Below are 24,556 nucleotides of genomic sequence, written 5' to 3' on the forward strand. Positions count from 1 at the left end.
CAGCGCTGCAGAGGACCACTTTTGACTGGGGTCATTGACAGCATAGGAGCAGTCCAGTCACCTGACCTCATGTCAGGTGACTGGATTGGTCCACTCCCGGCACCAACCTCACTTGGCAGCGGCCGCCCTGCATATATCCAGATTCTGCAGAATCTGAAAATATGCCCGGCCGCTGCCTACTATTCCTTTGCACTGCGAACGTATATTTTGGCGCATGTGTAGTGCAAAGTTCCGGGAGACTGCAGAAAAATTCCAGAACGCTATGGATGGCGTAAAAAAACACCCATTTTTGCGGACTGGCCGGAAATTTACGGACGGTTGGCAACATGGTAGGGAACTGCATGGCATTAATTTATTCATGGGTACAATTTAGGGCATTTTTAGTCATTGGTTCAATATGTGACATTGTTATTTTCAGGGGCTCAGTGTGAGGATGTGCAGCAAAAGTGAGGGACAGAAAACATCTGAGGGGAAAACTCTGCAGATATGTCGTGGCTGGGAGAATTTGTCATGGTGACGTAAGCCATATGGAGAAGATAACACAAAGCAAACAACTGCAGTCAGAGTTCTGATGTAATATATTGCAACTTTATGGTACACCGGCTTCTCTTGGATCATTCCCACTCATTCAGCTATAGGTAAAAAAATTCAGGGGCAGGAAAGTTTGTGCAGTAATAAGCCTCTTTTATTAAAACCATCTACGAGAAATACTGGCTTTGTTGCACATAGCAACCAATTTAGAGCCCAGCTTTATTATTTTCAAGAGCAGTTTAGAAAAAGTAAAGCGGCACTCTAATTGGTTGCTATGGGTAATAAGGCCCAGTATTTCTCTAAGACAGTGCTGATAAAAGAGGTCCATTGTGTAGTAAGGCAAGATGGCATTTTCTCCTATGAAGTGGTTTCCAGATTGAAAATAATAGCGAACATAGGTTGATGAAGAGTCAGATAATAAAACATAAAATGTTTTTAGTTTCAGTCCAGGCAAACAGAAGAAAAAGGAATAGGGAGCTAAAATAAAAAGTGACGGGACAATAAGCCTGCTACAGTTTTGAGTAACTTTAATTACACAGTAGAGGAGTATATGTATATATACACAGTATATGTATATACATAGTATATAATATACACTAAATAAACATTTCTCACATTCCTTTATAAATTACAGAATCTGTTTCTTTCATTCTTGGATTCTAAACTATAATTTCCTATAATATTTCTCAGGTAATCGGTGTGCCAAGTAACTCCCCACCTGCTAATTCTAAGTGCACCAGCAGCTTATAATGGTTACTGTTCTCCCCTATGACATTATGGATTGCAGATAGTCACTGGAGCTTTTAATGTTTAGGTATAAGGCAAATTAATTCCCTAAAAGGTAGGGTTTCTGCTTTCCCCCTTCTCACACAACGGCACTAGTCACGACTTTCAGCATCTCACCTTTATGTATATATAACCCACTGCTTTTCATAAGTCTTGCTTCTTATTTTTTATTTTTTGCTAGCCTTGAAATTGAAGGCAATGGCTTATCATTCATGGAGGGGGTAAAATTACCATAAATTGACTATAGTATTATTGTTTTGCTTGGTGTTTACTGTGCTGTGCACTTTTATATCTAAAATATAAGAACGAAGTGGTAATAGTGAATCTATACAGCAAATATAACGGTTCTGGTCAGGGGTGTGCAAGCTGTGCGAGCGCACAGGGCGCAGCACCCTCCCAGCATGTGGGGGCGCCCCTGGGCTCTGCCTCTACTCTGTGCTCTGTTCTTAGTTACACACACGGAGTAAATAAGAGCCGAGGACCAAGAGAAGAGGAGGAAGCTCCGCCCACAGCCCGTCCTGCAAGAACCCTGTGATCCTGTCAGCAAGGAGAGATGGTGAGTATCTATGTGTGTCTGTGTGTGTATATGTATGTGTGCATATGTGTGTACATACAGTATGTGTCTCTGTGTGTATACAGCATGTGTCTCTGTGTTTGTTTGTGTATATGTTACAGTATGTGTGTTTGTGTGTGTGTGTGTGTGTGTGTGTGTGTGTGTGTGTGTGTTTGTGTGTGTGTGTGTGTGTGTGTGTGTTTGTATGTCCCTGCATGTGTTTATGTCTGTTTGTAAAAGTGTGTTCAATATTAAAGTAAAACAGTTAAAACAAAGATATTGTTGCTGCCTCCTATATACCCCACCGCCCCCCTATATACCCTGCTACCCCCATATAACCTGCTGCCCCTTATATAACCTGTTGCCCCTTATATATCTTTCTGCCCCTATATACCCTGCTGCCTCCTATATACCCTGCTGTCTTTATATACCCTGCTGCCCCCTATATAACCTGCTGCCCCTATATACCCCACTGCACCTTATATACCCTGCTGCCCCTATATATCCTGCTGCCCCTTATATAACCTGCTGCCCCTTATAGATCCTACTGCCCCTTATATAACCTGCTGTCCCTTATATACCCTGCTGTCCCTATATACACTACTGCCCCTTATATACCCTGATGCCCCTATATGCCCTGCTGCACCTATATACCCTGCTGCCCCTATATTCCCTGCTGCCCCTAAATACCCTTCTGCCCCTATATATCCCGCTGTCCCCTTTATATCCTGCTGCCCCTTATATAAACTGCTGCCCCCTATATCTCCTGCTGCCCCCTATATAACCTGCTTCCCCTTATATAATTTGCTGCCCCCTATATACCCTGCTGCCCCCTGTATACCCTGCTGCCCCTATATACCCTGCTGCCCCTTATATACTCTGCTGCCCTTATATATGCCTGTGTGTGTGTGTGTGTGTGTGTGTGTGTGTGTGTGTGTGTGTGTGTGTGTGTGTGTGTGTGTGTGTTTATATGTGGCTGTGGGTATAGTTATCATCTACGACATTATCTGTATTCAGAGAGTTAGCACTGTGTGTTATCTGTGGTGTTACATAGGATTGCAGGCAACATCTACTACATTATCTGTACTGGGTATATATGGGTCTGTTTGTGAATGTGTCTTTGTGCTTGTATATATGTGCCTGTATGTCTATATATGTGCCTTTTATGTATTTGTATATGTCCCTGTCTGTGTATTGATCTGCCGGTGTGTGTGTGTGTGTGTGTGTGTGTGTGTGTGTGTGTGTGTGTGTGTGTGTGTGTGTGTGTGTGTGTGTGTGTGTGTGTGTGTTACATAGAATTCTCACGGTTTTACAGGCTATGGTATTTATATTTTGTCTCTCTACATTATAGGCTTCAATAATATATGTTTGATACAGTATGCGTTTATTGATCTGAACCTCCTCCCCTAGTATTCTCCTCAGCGTCTTAGTTGTTTGATGTTTCCATATGTTGCTCTGTTGACATATAGCTAAAACCTAACTGCCGTCTTGACCAATGACAGAATAAAACTGAGCATAACTGTCAAGAGGTCTTAAGTTATCCAACAATATCCTGTAGCTATTAATACAAAGCCAATGCCATTATGTCTATAAAACATGATATGAACAGCCTGCGGCTCCATAATATGTCTGCCGCCGCACAGGCTGGCTTCGTCCGGTGCATGAGGCCTAATGTTTTTCATATGGTCCGTAGATGTCTAATTTAGCATTTTTGTAAAATATACTAATTACTACATTCTTTTCGCAGTTTACAATTATTAGTTTTTTCTACCAGGAAACTGTAAGCAGGATGCCTACATTTATGAATACCTAAGATTAATACACAGTGTATTTGCTCTGGATTTTAAATATGGAATGTGCATTGAATAAATCTGCAGCAAAGTAAAGTACAATGCAAATGGATGAGGTGTTACATAGTACCATTCACATTCTGAGAGAAAAATATGCTGCAGATTGTAGTCATGCTGCAGCTTTACAAATCAGAATTCTATGTCACAGACTTTTACCACAGATTTGGCTGCAGATTTCCCTGATTACAATGCAAAATGTGTAATTCAGGGCCAAATTTACAACCAAATCTTTAGCGCAATCAGCCTACAACGCATGAGAATTTTGCAATTCACACGCTAGCTCCGAGCCCTTTTTTTGTCTCATTTCAACTGACTTTTTAAACATATTAAATGCGCACTAGAGGGTCTTTACCATATGTCTTTTAAAAAAGTGGAGCTTCTCCCTGTTTTAATTATTTTTAGTGAGGAAAATTTTTATTTATAGACATGCCTAATGTATAAATGATGCTAGACCCTGTGTGGTGGTACTCGCCGTTCCTATGGGTCTGTAGGAACTCTATGTGTCCCGATTGTTTTCACCATAAGGTACAATATTTTCCCTTAGAAACACTACCGTCATTAGGCCTCCTTCGCATTTTTTTCTGCATTTTAAAAAACACCAGGCTTTTCAAGTATTTTTATTAGTGTTTTTTTATTTGCCATTTTGTACAGGTGTTTTTTTTTCTGCCATCCTTTAGGTTCCATAGAGAAGCCTATAATAAAAAAAAAACATCAGAAAAAAACGCCATACCTGAAGCATGCTGCTTTTTTAACAATAAAAATGCCACTGACAAAACACCACTACAAAAATCTGACAGACCAAAACGCTTTCAATTTAGTCATGCCCATATTTTACTATAGGATTTTTATCATGTGGCTGCAGTGTTTTCGGGGGGAAAAAACACAACGAAAAATGCCACCGAACACGCAAGTAAATTCTGTGTTAAAATTCAGCCTAAGGCCTCATGCATGATGCTTTTTCACTTAAATGATTGTAATCATGTAATTATATGCCACACGATATTTAAACCCCATGTTATGCATTGTTGGAACTGCTTGAGAAAGGCCCATGCTGGGGCTGAAACGTTGCACTCTCAATGGGTGAATAAAATGCTATTTTTCACTTGAAAATTCCTTGCTGTGGAGTGCTGCCTTCCTTTGTCTTTCTATATATGTGGGAGCGGAGGTCGGGTCCTGAGGCTGTGCACCCTATGAATTATCATTAAGGCTATGAGCCTGTAAGTGCTGCTCTCCTTTTATTTTCTATTTTTGATCCATAATACAGCCGTGTGGATAAGCCCTACCCCAGGTTGACAGCACGCACAACGAAGAACACGTGTGTGTGTGTGTGTGTGTGTGTGTGTGTGTGTGTGTGTGTGTGTGTGTGTGTGTGTGTGTGTGTGCAAATAGTACATACTAGTACACACTATGTAAAATAAAATCTACAAAAGAGTTAAACACAACAAAAATAACAAAATGTGATCAACCGTTTTGGCATGAAAATAAAGATAAAGAGAGATTTATGGATGGGGTAACGTATGCATTATTACAACTGTAAACAAACCTTAATCATCTCTATTTCTCTGTCACTGCTACCAGAACTAATAAAAGGGGATTTGTAGCTGTAACTTCTGTAGGGCTTAGCTGAATTTTTTATTCAGAAAGACCTAGGTATAAGTCATAGATCTAAGAGTGCATTAAAAAATAGAATGTGTTACAAATTAAAGAGCTCCTTCCTGTCCCTGGCCCAAAATTCAAGAAAATATAGGGGTTAACAAGCTTGCTCCATTTATCATATGCATATTTTTACAGTCTGCATTTATGCATATACAGTAGTTAACATCTTTAATAATAATAATAATAATAATAATAATAATAATCAACAAGTTATATAATTGATAACAACTATTCGTATTAAACAAGAGGTAACGATACAGAAATACAGAAATAAATACAGAAATAAATATCAGAATAATGAAAGTATTAGGCTTCTTTCACAGTCTACTTGATACTGGCTCCTTCGAACTACTGCAATCTTAAAGTCAATGCCCCCCACCATCTACACCAGAATTCTATGCTGATTGATTTCATAATATATCCTCATAGTGGTCAGAGCTCTGTTTTTCTGATACAGAGCTCCAAATTTCCTGCATAGACATAGGTAGAGCTAAATGATACTTGCCTGTAGCCACCACTAGAGGGAGATTCTGAGCTTTCTGCATACTGTTTTATTATTAAGTTCAATGTATAACCAGTATTCAGTCCGCTATACACTTATTATCAGCTAATTTGCTGGTCCTGTAGTAGCATGAGCTAAACAGAAGAAATGGTTATAAACCATACCTAATAGAAATCCCAAAATATGCAATCCATATATAGCACGGTGCCGTTTCGGAGAGCAATAATTCAAAAGAAAAAAACAAAAAATATTTCCAAAACATACCAGGCACTCTTTGGGATAAGAATAATTTTATATAAATTTTTATTAAATTCCATATAAAAATATATTTTAAAGATTTTTCATATATAAATATATCTCTTTCCTCTTTTATCCATAATACAAAGATTTTTTATAGGAAAAGAAAAGGGTTTGAGAAAACACATTTGTTTCAAACTAGATGTACATAATTTAAAAAAAATTATTGTAGTAGCATAGCTTGTCAAAATACCAGAATTACTAAACAATATTATATTGAAAATGTCATAATAAAAAAAACATGTTACTTTACCTTTTCCTGGCGCAGCCATTTTTCAGATTTACATTTTATTTTTTTCTCCCCACATTGCAAAAGACAATAACTTTTTTATTTTTCCATCGATATAGCATTATGAGGGCTTTATTTTGTGGAACGAGTTGTAGTTTTTCATGGCACTATTTATTGTGCCATGAAATGTATTAGGAAATGAGAAAAAATGTATTATTTACTATACCATATAATGTATTAGGAAATGGGAAATCAAATCTTTGTTGGGTGGAAAATGAAAAAAAACAGCGATTCCTACTTAGATTTTTTTTTGAGTTTCATTTTTACGGCGTTCACTGTGCAATTAAAACAACATGTTACCTTTATTCTGTGGGTCAATAAAATTACGGCAATACAAAAATTTATATATATTTTTTTATATTTTACTACTTTTACTAGAAAAAAACAATCTGTAAAAAATGTAATTTATTTTGTGTCACCAAATTCTGAGAGCCAAAACTTTCTTATTTTTCCGTCGATTGAGCTATGTGAGGGCTTATTTTTGCAAGACGAGCCGTAGTTTTTAACGATACAATTTTGGGTTACATGCCAGTTTTTAAATGACTTTTTATTCCATTTTTTGTGAGAGATGAGGTGACCAAAAAACAGCCATTCTGGCCTTTTACATTTTTGTTTTTGCGGCGTTCATCATGCATGTTAAATACAGATACCTTGTAATAGTTCAGACTTTTACGGACACTGTAATTATGTGTTTTGTGTTTTGTTTTACAATGCTTTAGGGGGAGAATGGGAAAAGGTCCTTTTTTTAACTTTTAATATTTTTTTTTGTATATAATTATTTAAGAGATTTTTACTTTTTTTTACACTTGTACTATATACTTCAATACTAATGTATTGAGTATAGCATCTTTCTGACAGCCGGAGGCAGGCCTAATAGGAGTACAAAGATGGCAGACCTGGGGACCTTCATTAAGTAGCGTCCCGGGGGGGGCCGTTGGACGTTTAGAGGGGGTCGCCCCCCCCCCCCTCTTTCTAATGCTTTAAATGATGCGGTCGTTATTGACCCCGGCATATAAAGGGTTAAACAAGCGGGATCGCGCTCCAGAGCGATCCTGCTCGTTACCGTAAAGTGTCAGCTGTATCATACAGCCCGTGAGCCCACTCCATTTTTCCCTTACCCGTTGGGAAGAGGTTACATACGATCTCCTCTAAAACTACAGTTTGTGTGTGTTTTATATACATTCAGTAGCTTTTCTATGTACAGTATATCAATGATAATGCTTCACTGAACTGCCACATACTGTACCATCATCTGAAAAGCGTTGCAATTCAGTGTCCCAATGCGTTGGAGTAAAAATCTAAATTTTTATTGAGGTTAAAGCCTTTGTAACACCCCACTGTAAGAAAGAAGTTACGTTTTTTTTTGTTCTACCACTTCAAGCTAATATTGTTGCAAAGATGTATCGGGGTAGTACCATAGCACAAGGATGTGATCAATTCCTAAGAGTAAGGCCTCATTTACACGAGTGTGATTTTCGTGCGTGCGACGCGCGTGCTTTTCACGTGTGTCGTACGCACCTATGTAAGTCTATGGGGCAGTGCAGACAGTCCGTGCGAACAGCGTGATTCGCGCAACAGCTGTCAAACTCTGAATGTAAACAGAAAAGCACCAAGTGCTTTTCTGTTTACAAACATCCAAACGGAGTGTCATAATGATGGCGGCTGCGTGAAAATCTCGCAGCCGCGCATCATACGCTGATGACACACGGAGCTGTTAAGTGCCTTTTGCGCACGCAAAACGCAGCGTTTTTTGCATGCGCAAAATGCTCACGCTCGTGTAAACCAGGCCTCAGAGCTTAGAGCACGCATGCGGAAGAGTGTAGGGGTAGTCTTGAAAGTTCTAGAGTCTGGGGATTTACCATGGGTTGTGTCTGGGGAAACTGGAAACAGTCAGGCTCATAAGAAACATTGTATAGACAAAGAAAGCTGCGCTCACATGGAACTGCCAGTGTCCAGGACCCCTTTGCTACTCTCATTGTAACTTTTGGATGTTAAATAGAACAGTGGGCTTCCCCTCAAGTCATGGGAATACTCAGCTGCTTTTATATGTTTTATTTGTTTACTTCTTTGTATCTTTATGTATCTTTTGCACTTAAGTAAATGATGTCTATTCATTTAGCGATTGTGAGTGGATCTATTTATTCATGAAATCTTTGAATCGATTGTAAAACACCCACAGAGTTAAATCTATGTGGCTAGGAGCTGTCCTAGATTTCCGCTCTAGAGTACGCCAATTTTCTGGCGTAAATTATAACTTGTCGAGCAATAGTGGCAAGGGCGGCGCAGAAAGCCCAATAGTTGCAATTTGTGTGCGGCTTTTACACGCCAGAGAACTGGTGTAGAAAGGTTTTAAATTCCCCCAATCAGTTTGATACCAGCTGTATAAATCTATATGCAGTTAGGAAGAATTATAGTATTTATTTCTATTTGTAAAAGAAAGTGGAGGGTTTTTAGGCCCTATATGTGAAAAATTGGCTCCAACTCCTATATTAAGAAATGATGGTAGAAATTACCAGTGATAAAATTCGGGTAGCTGACAGAGCTCTCAGTGGGTATAGGGCTCACTCTGGGTTATGTTATTGGGCCCTATGATTTATGTGTATGTTCCTACACATTTCTATCCAGATTTTTATCATCTTTTTTTTTTTTACCAAAAAGTTTATTAGCTCCCAGAAGGACAAAAAAGGAAAATCTTATGTAAATGAGACCTTAATATAAGGGGACGCTTGTTATGTAATCAGCTGTAGTTGGCGGGGAATAATTCATTAAAAGTAGAGTTGTATTAAAACAGCTTTTCTAAGCAGATCAAACACAGCTACAATCCTGGAAAGTACCAGAATGGCAGACTTGCTGGGAATGCCTGGTGCCATTGACTTGCATTGGGACATAATGTATTGGGACAGATTCTGCTAAAAACTGTATGGTTTTTATTCACAAGTACAAAAAATAGGATATTTAGAAAAGCAAAATTCACTAAAGGAAGATCATGTATTTGTAAATAGAGATACAGAAACTAAATGGGGATTTATATTGCATGAAATATGTAGTAAGTTTATGGTAACAAAATGTTTAGAAATAAAAGAACAATATGGCTTAAAAGGAAATCTCTGAATATAATAAGACAAAAAAATACAACATTTAAAACATTGAAGACAGAGGGTTCATATAAAGATTTTCAGACTTACAAAGACCTCAATAGGAAATGTAAAAATCTAGTTTGCAAAGTTAGCACGAAAAAAAATAATTGATAATTACAAAATTCCCCAAAAATGTCTACATTTGTAAATGCTAAGAAGAAAAAAATCTGGTATCAGCCCATTAAAAGATGACTTTGGGAATATAATTGTAGAGGACAAAGGAAAGGCTCAGATATTAAACATGAGTTCACTGATGAGCTGCCACGTCCAGACTCTAGAGGACCAAAATCTAGGTTCTCCAGCCAAAATTACTTAACCCGTTAGTGACCGGCCCATAGTCTTTTTACGTTGGTCACTAACGGGCCTTATTCCGATGCAATAGACTTTTTACGTTGCGGCATCGGAATAAGTAAACAGAGCAGGGAGCTGTCAAATCTTCCTGCTCTCAGCTGCCAGAGGTAGCTGAGGGCTGGGGGCATCCCTGCTCTGCCGGGTGAGATCGATATTAGTATCGATCTCACCCGTTTAACCCCTCAGATGCGGTCACTGGCGTAGCTATAGGGGTCGCAGCGGTCGCAATTGCGACCGGGCCCCCGAAGCCAGGGGGCCCACGGCCCCCCGCACCACATCAATAAAAAGTTACTATAGTAACTCGGGCCGCGGGCCCCTGTTACTATAGTAACATACTTTACTTACCTTCCTTGTTCCGGATCGCAGCAGAGGTCCTGACGTCACAGCGCTATGCGCCGCGCACAGCATCGAGACGCAGAACTCCCGCCGCGGCCGAAGAGGAAGGTAAGGTTAGCCATGACTGGCGGGGTCCGACTCCCGGGACCCGCCAATCAGCTGTTTTGAAGGGGCCGCAGCACTCGTACGAGAGCTGCTCCCCTTCATTCCTGTCACTTCATTCCGGCACACTGCGATTCACAGTGTGAGTGAGTAGTGAAATGAAGGAGAAGCAGCTCTCGTACAAGTGCTGCGGCTCCTTCAAAACAGCTGATTTGCGGGTCCCGAGAGACACATCAGCTATTGATGGCCTATCCTGTGGATAGGCCATCAATGTTTAGGGACTGTACAACCCCTAAGCCTACGATGTAGCAGGCTTAGGGGGCCCATGAGACAGGATCACAGATTGTGTGATCCTGTCTGCTGGGCCCTGTATCTAAGCCAATCACATGGTAGGCTTAGATACATGGCCCATGCATGATCCTGTCTGATGGGCCCTGTATATAAGCCTAACACACTGTAGGTTTAGATACAGGGCCCCAGCACACAGTAATCTTATACTGTATAAGATTACTGTCTGCTGGACCCTGTATCTAAGCCTACATTATGGTAGGCTTAGATACAGGGTCCCACAGACAGTATCACACATGGGCCCTGTATCTAAGCCTAACACACGTGTTACTAATAATTTTTTGTGTGTTTTCTTACAGGTTCGGTCGTTGGACTACGTCGGATTCCAGGACTACTTCGATGACAGCTTTTTTTTTATTATCAATAAAATGGTTAATGAGGGCTGTGTGTTTTTTTTTTTATTTCAATAAAATATTTTTTCTATGTCTTTGTGGTTTTTTTTAAACTATATTACTACCGCCTTAGTAATGGCCGCCGGCTGATTGACAGCATCCATTGCTAAGGCGGGGCTTAGTGTTAGCCGATGCAGAGGCTAACACTAACCCCTTTTATTACCCCGGTACCCACCGCCACCAGGGGTGCTGGGAAGAGCCGGGTACGATCCAGTACCTGACCATCTGTAGTGATGGCCGGCCACTGGGGTGGCCGCAGGCTGGTATTATCAGGAGGGGAAAGGCCAAAAACAGTGGCCCTTCCTACCCTGGTGATGCTAGGCTGCTGCTGCTTTATTGTATCTGGCTGGTTATGAAAAATGGGGGGGACCCCACGTAATTTAAAAAAAATAAAAAATAAAATAATTGTAAAGAACGATGTGGGGTCCGCCCCCAATTTTCATAACCAGCCAGATACAACACAGCAGCAGCAGGCAGCATTACAAGGGTGGGAAGGGCCACTGTTTTTGGCCTTCCCCAGCCTAATACTACCAGCCTGCGGCCACCCCGGTGCCTGCCCGTCACTACAGATGGTCTGGTACTGGTTCATACCCGGCTCTTCCCAGTACTCCTGGTGCCGGTGGGTACCGGGGTAATAATGGGGGTTAGTGTAGCCTCTGCACCGGCTAACATTAAGCCTCGCCTTAGTAATGGAGGTTGTCAATCAGCCAGCGGCCATTACTAAGGCGGTGATAATAAAGTTTAAAAAGACACAAGCACATAGAAAAAATATTTTATTGAAATAAAAAAACGCAACCCTCATTAACCATTTTATTGAGAATAAAAAAAACACCGTCATTGAAGTACTCGAATCTGAAGTCCAACAACCGAACCTGTAAAAAAAACACAAACACACAAAAGTAATCAGTAACACATAAAGAAGCAAAATTATTATTCTTACCTTTCCTGGGTCCAGCGCTGGAGACGCAATGTCAGCGAGCTGGGCCCTGTATCTAATCCAATCATGTGTGATACTGTCTGCTGAGCTGTGTATCTAATCCAATCATGTGTGATACTGTCTGCTGAGCTGTGTATCTAATCCTATCATGTGTGATACTGTCTGCTGAGCTGTGTATCTAATCCAATCATGTGTGATACTGTCTGCTGGGCCACTGTATCTAATCCTATCATGTGTGGTACTGTCTGCTGAGCCACTGTATCTAATCCTATCATGTGTGATACTGTCTGCTGGGCCACTGTATCTAATCCTATTATGTGTGATACTGCCTTCTGAGCCACTGTATCTAATCCTATCATGTGTGATACTGTCTGCTGAGCCACTGTATCTAATCCTATCCATAGTTTATAGGGTCGTAGTGCTATAGATATGCTATGCTGTCTCCTATACACACTTTTTTTTTTGGGCGGACACATCTGTATTGGGGCTATTTCCCCTGACATTTTAAGCCCTGAGGGTATGTTCACACGGCAGCGTCTGTTACGGCTGAAATTACGGTGCTGTTTTCAGGAGAAAACAGCACCGTAATTTCAGCCGTAATGGCATGTGCAGGCGTCTTTTGCTGCGTCCATTACGGACGTAATTGGAGCTGTTTTTCTATGGAGTCCATGGAAAACGGCTCCATTTACGTCTGAAGAAGTGACAGGCACTTCTTTGACGCGGGCGTCTTTTTTACGCACCGCCTTTTGACATCGGCGCGTAAAAAAAAATGACCGTCGGCACAGAACATCGTAAGACCCATTCTAATGAATGGGCAGATGTTTGCCAATGCTTTTGAGCCGCATTTTCGGATGTAATTCAATGCTAAAACGGCCGAATTACGTCCGTAAATAGGGTGTGTGAACCCAGCCTTAGTGACGCCCCCGGCTGCTAGTGCTGCATTGTTGGGTCACTCAGGAGACCCAGCGATGCAGCTGAAAGCTGCGGACCGTCGGCCATGAGAAGTTTGCGGGGGGGGGGGGGCCCAGTAAGAATTTTTGCATCGGGGCCCATGATCCTTTAGCTACGCCCCTGGATGCGGTGCTCAATAGCGAGCACTGCATCTGAGTGGTTTTGGAGTGAGGGAGGGAGCTCCTTCTCTCTCCCACCGACACCCGGTGATAAGATCGCCGATTGTCTGTGTCTCCCATGGCAGCCGGGGGAATAATAAAGGCCCCCAGGTCTGCCTGGAGCGAATGCCTGCTAGATCATGCCGCTTGCATGTCCTAGCAGATGCCTGTCCGTTTTAAACGGACAGGCAGTAATACACAGCAATACAAAAGTATTGCAGTGTATTATAATAGCGATCGGAGAATCGCGTATTAAAGTCCCCTAGTGGGACTAGTAAAAAAGTTTAAAAAAAAGTTTAATAAAGTTAATTTAAAAAAATGTGAAAAAAAATAAAGTGAAAAACCCACTCTTTCCCCTTACAAACTGCTTTACTATTAAAAAACCAAAATAAAGTTAAAAAGTCACACATATTTGGTATTGCCGCGTCCGTAACGACCCTGACTATAAAGCTATTACATTACTTAACCCGCACGGTGAACGCCGTTAAAAATGTAAAAAAAAACGACGGAAAAATTGCAGTTTTCTGTGAATCCTGACTTTAAAAAAATTTGATTAAAAAGTCGCATCTACTCCAAAATGGTACCAATAAAAACGACAAGTCTTCCCGCAAAAGAAAAGCCCTCACACAACCGCATCGGCGAAAAAATAAAAACGTTACGGCTCTTCAAATATGGAGACACAAAAACAAATAATTTTGAAAAAAAAGCGTTTTTACTGTGTAAAAGTAGTAAAACATACAAAAACTATACAAATTTTGTATCGTTGCAACCGTAACAACCCGCTGAATAAACGTATTGTGTTATTTTTACCACACGGTAAACGGCGTAGATTTAGGACGCAAAAAAGGGTGGCAAAATGTAAAAAAAATTTCTATCCAAAAAAAGTTGATAAAAGGTAATCAATAAATAATATGTACCTCAAAATGGTGCTATTAAAAAATACAACTTGTCCCGCAAAAAACAAGACCTTATACGGCTATGTCAACGCAAAAATAAAAAGGTTATAGCTCTTGGAATGCGACGATGGAAAAACTTAAAAAATAGCCTGGTCATTAAGGTCTAAAATAGGCTGGTCATTAAAGGGTTAATACAGGAGGAAGTGCAGCTGCTTTTGAGCAAATTAAATATTGACATGGCCTCGGCCAAGAGAACTTTTATCCACATTTATTAAGGGCATTAAGCATAGTAGATGATCGACCGTTATATCTCATCTTCTTAGACTCTCTTGTAGAAGGATCAGTGCCACAGGATAGGTACCAATATTAAAAAAGTGTAGAAGGTGGAACTGGGTAATTACCATCCAGTAAGTCTGATGTCTGTGGTATGTAAAATATTTGAAGGCATTCTTAAAACTGAACTGTAAACGTGTATATATAGTTTTAAATAATCGAATAACTGATAACCTGCAACATCACGTTCAAATCTGGATGTTGGTAATGTCGTTGAAGGAACATATCTAGATTTTATAAAAGCATCCTCACAACATCCCATTACCAAAGCTAAAGAAGCAGGAAGTGGGCTAACATGTACATGGGTAAATAAGAAGGGACAGAATACAAAGAGTTATGTCAGGAGGTTCCCCAGGGCTGAGGTTTCCCAATGCTCCTAATGTTACTGAGAAGGAAAGCCCTTTGAATCCTGATGCGGGACTCCGGCTGCTTAAGTTCTCCACAGCCCACCCATTGCGCCCATCAGCATGTATAAAACTGGTAATCGGGCAATCGGGGCACTTGCGATTCACAGTAAAATTTTCTGGACCAAGTCGAACGGTCGATTCTACTGAATCGGACCCAAAATGAATTTCGGGAAATTCACTCATTTCTAATGATAATACAAAACTTTGTAGAATATTAAAATATAAAATATTACAGAAAGAGCTTGATAAGCTGGCAGCCTTGGCAGGAACATGGCAGATGAAATATAATGTTGATAAATGTCAAGTAATGCACTTAGGCAGCAGTAATATTATTAAATGCATACGAATTAACCCCTTAGTGACATCCTATTTTAGGCCTTAATGACCAGGCAATTTTTTAAGTTTGTCTATCGACGCCTTTAAAGGGCTATAACACTTTTATTCCTTTTTTAGTCCCACTAGTGGACTTCACCGTGCGATCATTTGCTATACTTCTGTATTGCAGTGTATTATTTCCAGTCATCAGTGTAAAACTAACAGACATTCACTAGAGACATACCTGGGGGCCTTTGTTAGGCCCCCGGCTGCCATAAAAACCTTTGGCACCCTGCAATTGCACAGCGGGTGTGCCAATGGGGTGGGAGAGGGAGCCACCTCCCTCTAAGACCACTGAGATGCAGCGGTCGCTATTGATTGCCGCATCTGAGGAGTTAAACGGGAGGGATCGATGTTGATTTAGATGACGTCCCGACCAGATAGAAGTATCTTCTTAGCTTCTGGATGAACTCCTCTTCCTGGCTGCTCCACGAACGGCACGTCATCAGTGACATTCCAGTAGAGAGCAGTTCCTGACGACCATGCTTCACACTTGCGCATGCACCGTTCATTAAATCTGTATTTGAATCACGCATGCGCTGTTCAATGAAGAGCGACGGAAGAGAGACACAGAGGTAAATAAACCTCAAGATGTAATCAAATAAACGTACTCCGATAGAAAAAAGAAAAAGCGTTGTTCAGGGGGGTTTACTTATGATAATAATAACAGAAGAGAGATAAAGAAAAAAATATTAGGCATCGTAAAACCCCTTTAAGTTTTTTAATACATTACTTATCTTGCACTGATGCAGAGTTATAGCCTGTGTTATAGTCCAGAGCTGCATTCACGTTTCTGCTGCTTACTACTGGAGACAATGCACAAGCTTGTTGACAGACACACCCCTATCAATTTACCGGATCTCCAATAAAGTACTATAGTGGTTATTTTTTCCTAGGTCAAATTACTGTATTGGGTCTGGAAATTATAAGAGCAAGCCCTCTTATAGGTATTAAAGAGTAGCCGATTTCAGGTTTGAAGTTTGCAGATTTGTGAAAGCAACCCTGTAATTCAGAATCTGTAAGGCCCCATGCACACGGCTGTAATTTTGATCCGCAATGACGGACAGTAATTTTTGGATCAAAGTACGGACCCATTCATTTCTATTGCCCACGGACACCTATATTCACGGGAAGGTGTCCAGGAGGTAGAAAGGCACCGCAAAAGATAGGTCATGTCCTATTTTTTTATTTTACTGACCGTGCTCCCATACTTATAATGGTAGCATAGCCCGCAAAAGCGGGTGACTGTCCGCAGCCGTCCATGGGCGCCCGTACCCGTAATCACGAACCGGGATTACGGCTATGGCCGTGTGGAGGGGGCCTAAGAGGTAAGAAATGTAATTTATTCCTCAAGTTATTAAACTTTTTATGCAGATTACAGTTTACCCTTACATAAACTACAAATTGGTGTTTAAAGGTGAACATACCCTTTAAGAAATGCCTAAGAAGATGTTAGCCTCTTCGAAAGTACAATGCACAAATGTCCAACCTGCAACCTATTAAAAATTATCTTCAATGTAATAAACCTTTCAGGTTTACTTTGGGATTACTTTTCCATGTGTTCTCATTTATGGCTCAGACTAATCATGAGGGTGTATTGGAAATTTATTTTTTACATATGGCACTTTTATATGTGAAATTGTATTAGATTATTTAGCTTTCATGGTATTTTATTGCCATATAAGGCATTATATTATTTAGAGTAGAATGAAGAAAAAAAGCTCCTATATGGGGTGCTCCCGTTGGTGATATATGCACAATCATGATAATGGAGTATAGGTTTCTTTTTCATAAGCCTGATGAAGACATAGGTCCTACTTTGAAACGCGTAGCAATTCTTTTTATTAGTGTTTGTCATATCATATGTTCATTCAGAATAAATAAGAAAAAGAAACCTATTCTCCATTATCGTGATTGTGCATATATCACCAACAGGAGCGCCCCATAGAGGAGCTATTTTTCTTCATTCTACTCTGCAATCGTTGGACGCTGGGAGGATCCCTATTCCCAGGGAACAGAAACCCAGTGTCAACTCTGGAGGCCAGCAAACCACGGTGTATAGAGGTCCCCATATGTGAAAAAGTTGAGTTGTGCCGACCATCCACCACAACCTCACCAATTGAGCCTTCATGTTTCACCATTTATTAATTGCACTCACGTTCAAAACGTTAATACCCGAGGGGAGCGCCGTATTTGTTCCATTTTTTTGTCTTTACTAAGCATTATATTATTTAGAAATAGAAGGACCTCTAATAGAACCACAAAAGAGCGCCAACAAGACAAAAGACAGGTTATGACAGCTATCACAATTCAGAATGCTGGACTGACTTGGATATAATACAGAGAAAATGTGTTTATTTGCATTTTTGTTTAATTCCGAGAACATTTATAACTTTCTCAATAAATGTGATATCAATAGAGAGAATAATTCATGTGCTGCTGCCACTTAACTTTTAAAAAAATAACTTGCGTTTGCTGTACTTTTATTTCACTACAAGTTTATAGACCGTGATTCATATACCACCTGCGGAACAGCAAGGTAGTCCTGCTTTTATCTTCTCCCACCAGCTGACCTCAGATTAAACACGTGCACAATACCAGAACTCTCCATACAGTATCATCTCTATGGAAGGACAGAAACGTTTGATACATGACTAGGTTCCTTTCCTTTATGTTATCACACGGCAGGAACATAAAGAAGCTTATGGACAATATGCATATTTTATACAAATGTTCTTTCAGTTATGTTCATTTTTCTTGGGGTTCGCACAAACCTTCGTGCAGATCCAGACAATAATTACAAGTCGGGCTGCTCCATCTATTTCTTCCTTAGCATTATACAGGATTCTAAAGTTCGGGTTCTTGATGTAAAGATCTATCATATATACTGTAATGATTCACAGGAAGTGACAGGGAAGATACATTGAACAAATGGGAGCTGCCTGAGGATACAATAGGAGTCCTAAAAGCCAATTCACATTTTTTGGCTTTGCCTTGTGATGACCATCTGCAAAAGAGACCTACTTGTATTTGATCAATTTGCTTTTTTAGTGCTAAAAGAAGCTTCAGAATAAACATAGAATTTAAAAAATATATACATTTTATTTTATTACTTTGCAAATTCTCCTAATTTATTTATCTGCAGGCATGGGATTGAAAGGTTTTTGTTTTTTTGACTGTTTGTCACATGTGCCCCTAGAACATATCATTCACATCTGGCTTCACATATAATAAAAGTCGGAAATATTATCTGTCGATTTGTCAGAAAGGGGTGCAACAAAGGTAAGGAATAGACAAGTGGGGAGAAAAAATAACCATCAAAAACAGCAGCCAAACAATAATATTGTTCTCTCTCAGATATGTTATCTTTTCAAAGGTCACAAAAATCTCTAGAAGGTCTTCTACATACCTGATAGGGCAAATGGCATTGTTGTGTCAGTAGGCATGTGGAACCCTTCAGCACCAACAAGCAGATGCATGTATTTGCAAAGTTGTTCAACTTTGTATGTAGATTCACTATATATGTAAACTGCATAATGGTTGTCCAAGGTGGACATATATTTTAGCTAAGTACATATAAAGATATTTAGCATTTGCTTTTCACATCCATATATTTGATCTTTTAATTACCATTTTTGACATCTATGAAAAGACTCCTTAACCCTTTGACAATTTCCATTTCCACCAATACATTTTTTTCTCGCCCAAAAAAGTGCACCTTCTAATTCTACTGAAAAATGTTACTTCAAACTATAAATAGCCGTAATTCTTGCAGGTACACAAGCTATGCCCACCATTGTGTTGACAGATGTACTTCTAATTCTTATCTTTGCTCATTAATATTTATAGGCGTTTTGACAATAGATTTTCAGCTTACCGAGCATAAAGTAACATACTAGTAATGTGCTCCTCATGAATGTCTCAGGGCAAAATGAGATTTGTACACCATTTTGATTCAATTTTTTTCTAGAATCAGTCATTGATCGGCAAATGTAGTCATACTCTTTAGCAGTTTTTCTAGTCTACTAAAGCTTGAATATTTTATTTTAAATTGTGCCGTTCCTCTGTTATGCCTCCTGAATATGTTAGAATAAATTGACAACTTGGTGTTACAATTCCCTTTTCAATAGGGTATGTTCCTCTACTGTCTGACATTGTCAGCACTTATTGGAAAGTACAGAATGTTTGGGAACATGCCCAATCCAATCAGTGTTGTCAGTGTCATGCTGCATAGGGATGTATAATATTGAAAAGGGGAATTGCAATAACCAGTTGTGAATTTATTTTAATATTTTCAAGAGGAATAAGAGAGGAACAGCACATTGCAGAGTTTTAAGAAAAGATGCCCCAACATTGTTATTTTACGGGGAATGCAAGTATATGTAGAACTTTTTGGGTCACACAGTCTTTATCCCTCCTATGATAAAATCTACTTCTGGGTGGAAGCCACAATGCCGCGGTAGTGGGATTACTGGCCTTTCCGGAAAAGTAACAAATTTTGGGCTCGTTTTGAAAAATGAGATAAAATTAAAGTTAGTGAGATGTATTGCCTTACCGTGCACTTTATTTGACAGTTAGCCATTCCGTTCCGGGCTGGCATTAGGTCACGTCTCTCAATATAAGTATATGACACTCACATCAAGGCTTTTATAGACTTGCATTGAGACTGACTTCCGGTACCTATAGTAGACACTGTAGGATTCAGGGAATCACAGTGGGGATCACGTGACCCAAACGCGGCCCAGAATGGAGTAGAGAACTGTCAAAAAAGTGCCAGGGCCCGGTAATCCAATAAAACTCACAAATTATTACTTAATCACACGTAGTGCTGCTTTAAAGGGGTTGTCAACCCATATTTGAAAGCATGATCAGCCAACATACAGTCAACTGGTAATCAAATTGTACCTTTACCACAGAAAACTTGTATAACCAGGAACAGGATAGTAACAGATGCAACAAGGACAAGAAAAGAAAACACGTACACAGGTAGTTGTATATTGGATGGTATATAGATCTGTATTCAGTTTCTTTCTTACAATTAGTTTTGTTCCCGTTGTTGCTAAAAAAAACAGCAAGTGAAAGTCATAATGCAGCCATGGTGTGTGCCCACCATTTATAAACTCCTATGTAAAAATTTTGGGCTAATGATCGGGCAAACGAGTGCTCATATAAACGCTCATTCCCGATCGTTGGGCAAAGATCAGCTGATGAAGGAGCAAACGCTTGTTCATCGGCTGATTGTATCATTAATGTAGCACTAAATATGATAATTTGTGCTGCCGACATGATAGAAATGCATGAGTTCGTAGTAAAAATCGCTCTTCCCCATACATTACTGATCATTGCACCTTGAGAAAGGAACAAACGAGCACCGATCATCGTGCTGTCTAACTGATCGGCGCTCGTTTTTACAGCCCATATTGGCCGATGTAAAAGGGCCCTTACAGTAAAAGATGCAAGCCCTCTCTGCCTCCCTTCTCAAACCCCTGTAACTTAGAACCACTGATAATGTCAACATTTTGACGAAAGGGGAACTAAGAAAAACACCTTCAGATGCTAATGAACATGTTCTACAATAACAGGATTTTCCCAGTACTGATTGTCAGGAGGGTGATAGCAATCATGAACGGTGACCACACTGCATAGGTTCATGTAGTTTCAGTGTGATCATCTTCATAGAGCAAACGCACTCATGACGTCCACAGTAGGTCTTCTGCTCTTGCACTTGAAGGAGAAGATAGCGCCAAACACCAAGACAAGAACAGAGAGTATAAATAGCAATAGACATGACTAGGGAATAGATTGATGCCCAGTTGGTCATCTGACTGCACTTTTGGCTTGTAGCACTACACTTACAACAATGCATAGTTAATAACGCCAATTCAGTTTTTCATAGCATAGGTTTATATATCACTATTAATTTACAAATTTATATATATATATATTTATATATATATATATATATATATATATAATATATATATATATATATATATATATATATATATATATATGTACATATATATATATATATATATATATATATATATATTAACATAGTCAATTAATAATTTGTTAGTTGTGCTTTCTTGCCTAATAGACCTAGAACTTCCGAAATGTTTCCCATTGTTTTTCTTCCTCTTGTTTCTCCTTCATTGTTCACCTTTCTTTGACTCTTTCTTGCTTGTTTTTTTCCTATCGAAGCGCTGTCTTTAAGTGCAATCACCCTGGGTGTCCAGCATTCCTGTCATTTGAAATGAAGGGTTTGATTAGAGACTGTGTCTATAAATATTATTCAGCCCATCCCTTGCTATTTCTTGTGGCTGCCTAGAGAATGTACGCAACCTTGGTATAAAGGTTAGATTAGATTTACAGTAAAGGGCAGGGTATGATAATCAGTGCAACATAAACACTTATCTCAGCTATGATGTTTGTTACTCATATCTGTTGAAGTGTTAAGAATGATATATGATAAACACTTATATAGAGCGGGCTGTGTGTAGTGAGCATTACCTATAAGACTGTACAGTGACAGATAAGAGGACATCAAGTTTCTGTGACAAATGGATAATTTTCTTACATAGGGAGAAAAAAGAGATAGAAGTGCTTCATGTATGGGGACCTTAGGTTGTTTGGGGGGGTGGGGTTGTATTCAGTTATGCTCACCTATTTTAGTTGTGCAGTGAGGCAACTGCTGGTTCCCGGGTCTCTCAAAGAGAGCCGGTAATTCAATAGGAATAAAATGGTTTAAAAATTAATAGATACTATGAGACTCTCTGTGGCGCTGTTCCTCAGGGAAAAATGCAAAGGCTCTTTTGTCTTCATGTATAAAATACTTTTTTTACATAAGAAGTAAACACCGTTCACAACATTACGCGTTTCGAGTCCGAATGGGGCTCTTCATCAGATAAAGACACAGAATTTCTATTTGACAAAGAACCCGGTTCGGGCTCGAAACGTGTAATCTTGTGCACTACGTTTGCTGTTTATGTAATAAAGCTCTTTAATACATGAAGACAAAAGAGCCTTTGCATTTTTTCCTGAGTAACAGCGCCACAGAGAGTCTCAGAGTAACTACTAATTTTTAAACCTTTTTATTCCTAAATGGATCATTTTGTTTGAGACAAGATACAGCAGGGTGTTCCAGAGGCAATACCATGGGGGCTGGATGGACATGTTAGGTTTTTTTCACTTTGGGTAAAGATGAGTAAGGCATTAAACAAGTTTTCTTAGAGAAGGTATGTGATGATCTACTGGCTTCTGAGGTCAGTTAAGGCCCTCTTCACATCGTGTTAGTGCCCTAAGTTTATTGTGCAGGTCGGGAAAGCTCCCAATGTACACGATAAAGGTGTCCATAGGGCTCGATTAGCCAACAGACACCAAAAGAGTGTCCTTTTTGTCTCAATCAGGTTGGTATATATCAGCATACCATTTTTTGATGGATGGAATAGCGTAGTAGACTACGCTATTTTCCATCCTAAAGGAATCCTGCAAAAAAAATAATAGTTTGACACACCAGTGATACAACTACAGTATTTTACCTTCGCTATTACCTGTCTATTTTGAGCCTATTTTATCTTGGATCTCTTATACTGTTAAGTTTTAATAGTTTTATATGCTGGTTCTACAAATAGTTGAATTTGACTATAATTCACCAGTAGTAGCAGTAATATATGTGTAAATGGGAACAATGAATACATCCATCAGAACCATCTTGGCAAAATATCCTAGTGTGTAAATGGCGGGCCTAAATGATTGTCATGAAAATGAGTTATTAAGACATTGGTGTGATGAGGCCAAAAGCTTAAAACAAATGTCCAATGGTGAGCTTAAACATTATATAATAAGTCAGACATTTATTTTCCTCACTTCTTGCTGCTTGGCTGCTTTTTTAATCTGTTTCATAAAGGCAGAACTGTGACCTGTGACTACTGCTTAGCTACAGTCAGGCCCATATTTACAGCTCATGTCGTGCCAGGTTCCAGGCTGAATGCTACATTGTTTTTCTTGTTTTATTTTTGTAACAATATTATATGCAAATAATCATGTTATTATAGGGGTATTCCCAACTTAAACAGGTAGGACAGGGAATGGGTGATCACCAATTTTGGAGATAAGCTGTGGATATGCCATAAGTGTTAAGTTGGGAATACCACTGCACACCTAATAGTACCATGCATTGCCCACATAATAGCACTTTCCAATATGCTGGTTCTTTTTATGGGGGTGCCCTGCTGGTGTTGTTTTAAGGGGCATTCTCCTAACATTATTTATGTGGAACACTCTACCTACGATCATAAGGGACACTCTTCTTTCGATCATAAGGGACAATCTACTGCCGTTGTTTACGGGGGACACCCCGCTGGCATTATTGATAGTGTGAACTTGACTGGCGTTGTTTATGTGGGGCACTACTCTGACGAATATGGAAGCACTCTCCTGGCATTGTTTAGAAAGGACACCATACTGGCATTATTTATGGGCGGCACTCGGAAAGGCTTGTTTTTGGGGGCAGTCAGCTGGTGTTCATGAGGGGACACTGGCAAGTTGGAAAACACTCAAACACTACATACATATGCACACATGTATATCCACACACAGGCACCTTACCTCAGACTCGCTTACTGCAGGGGGGCGCTGGAGATCACCAATGGGCTCCCTGTTCCTGACTTATTCGTAGCTTTCAGGAAAGCTCATGACAGTCTACCTGTGTACAGATAGATTTATTCAGAGCCAGACTGGGACTCAATAGCAGACATGGAACACCAACCCCTCCAATGGTCAAGTAAATAAAATAACTTCAAAACTACTTTGTAGGGTCTAGTAATGACGAGAATGTTTGTGGAAATTGCAACTCTGGAAATCCCATTTACTTCGTTTTGATTAAATGTTAAAACATGTAAAGGGGTTGTCTCATGCAGGGCCTCAGGCGGTGGCCTGCTGCCTCTCTGGCCGCCGCCACCCCCTCCTGCACTAATTGTACCTGCGTCTATAGAACACAGGTTATATAACATCCATAAGCACTGAAAGGCCTTTCAATGACGCTGATTGGCAGGGCAGTATGACTTGCCCCGCCAATCAGCGACTTTCGACGGCGCGTTCCGTTTCCATTGTTGAACTGGTGGGGCAAGTTACTCTGCCCTGCCAATCAGCGCCTTTTAATGACGCTAGCGGCACGATGACGTAATTGCGCCGCTACCGTTATTGAAAGGCGCTGATTGGCGGGGCATGTCATTCTGACCTCCCAATCAGCACCTTTCAACGATGCAAGCGGCGCGATGACATCATCGTGTCACTTGCATAGTTCAGTCCTAGCAGGCCTGCTCAGAAGAGAGCAGGCCTGCATTGACACAGAATGGCGCGGGAACA

The sequence above is a fragment of the Rhinoderma darwinii genome, chromosome 10 (genome assembly GCF_050947455.1).
Source record: "Rhinoderma darwinii isolate aRhiDar2 chromosome 10, aRhiDar2.hap1, whole genome shotgun sequence".
NCBI classification, from domain to species: domain Eukaryota; kingdom Metazoa; phylum Chordata; class Amphibia; order Anura; family Rhinodermatidae; genus Rhinoderma; species Rhinoderma darwinii.